Genomic DNA, 1282 nt, shown 5'->3' with positions numbered 1-1282 from the left:
GCCTACAACTTGAGCCCTATTTCATCAGCCTATGTTTGTTTACATACTGGCAAATTGGCACCACTAAAAGTAGCTGAATTAGCTATTATAGTAATATTTTTACCCATTAAAATATGTTAACGGACAAAATGTCCATACTAAGGCATAAGGTTAAGTTCCTGTTTGCGTTGTACTCATGGATGTACGGACAACTATTACTGGATTGATTACTTTGATACTGAAGAAAACTTTAATTCCCTCCTCACCTACTCATTACCCAACTCTCCTCTCTCACAGTTTGAAAACCTCTGGCATAATGGTCACAAAATCTCACAAATGTTATACACAGGAGTCTACATTAGATTAATTTAAAAATGTAATTGTCTCTTTTGGGACACTGGCAGCAGCAAAAGGTCAGCAAAGGACAATAGAGTCTAAATGACTTTTTGGTGAGCATATTAACACAAATGTCAACAACAGAAAAAAAAAGTGGCAAATTACACGAGGAAAAGGGCAAAACACCTCTAAATCCTGGACTCCTGAAAGAAATGCTAAACAGCTAATGTTATTGGCTGCACCCGCTTTAAATCTCTTTTTAAAGAACTTCCTGTGAGGTTAATGGCCCTTTGTCTGACCCCATCCTCAGGCAAACCGTCACATTCAAGAGTCCAGATTCTCTATGTACAAGCATACAAAAACTACTGTGCTAGAGTAACAAGAGTGACTGTGATTATGTACTCTAACCCTGCAGCACGTGTGTTTCTATGTTAGTTAAAGCCAGAGTCAAACATCCTTTCTGAGGTTTTACCTGCATGCTGCCAAAACTGGATGTGTTTAATTCCCACAGTGACCAGTTTGTCCATCAGCATGGATTACACTTCACCACAAATATCTTCTCCTTATGACCTCTGTAGAGAAAGAGACGTAATTATGAAAAGTAGGAATGCGGTATAAATGCTTAAAAGTCGATACATACTCTGGTGTCCATTGTACCCAAAATATACTGTATCATACTTTAAAGTAGTAGTACTTTACCGCGCAGAACATGGGAGTTGATGGTTAGTTTGTTTGTGTTATTGTGTGACTTTGTTGTTTTAGGGGTCACACAACAACACAAACTAACCAATTGAGGCAGCGGTAGACCAGAGAGGTAAAATGACTGTTTTTGTCAAGGGAGTCTGGTGGCTTTAACGAGAGCAATATAGTCTGTTTCTGGTTAAACAAAAAGGATGATACTCTTTAAAAAAAAAAGGTCTATCTCTGTAGGGATCCTTTCGTCAAACACTTATAAGAACCCTGAGCC

Source organism: Micropterus salmoides, unplaced genomic scaffold (assembly GCF_014851395.1).
Source record: "Micropterus salmoides isolate LMB-PRFRI ecotype aquatic unplaced genomic scaffold, ASM1485139v1 Ms_hic_scaffold_2, whole genome shotgun sequence".
Lineage (NCBI taxonomy): Eukaryota > Metazoa > Chordata > Actinopteri > Centrarchiformes > Centrarchidae > Micropterus > Micropterus salmoides.
Note: the sequence above shows the minus strand (reverse complement) of the source record.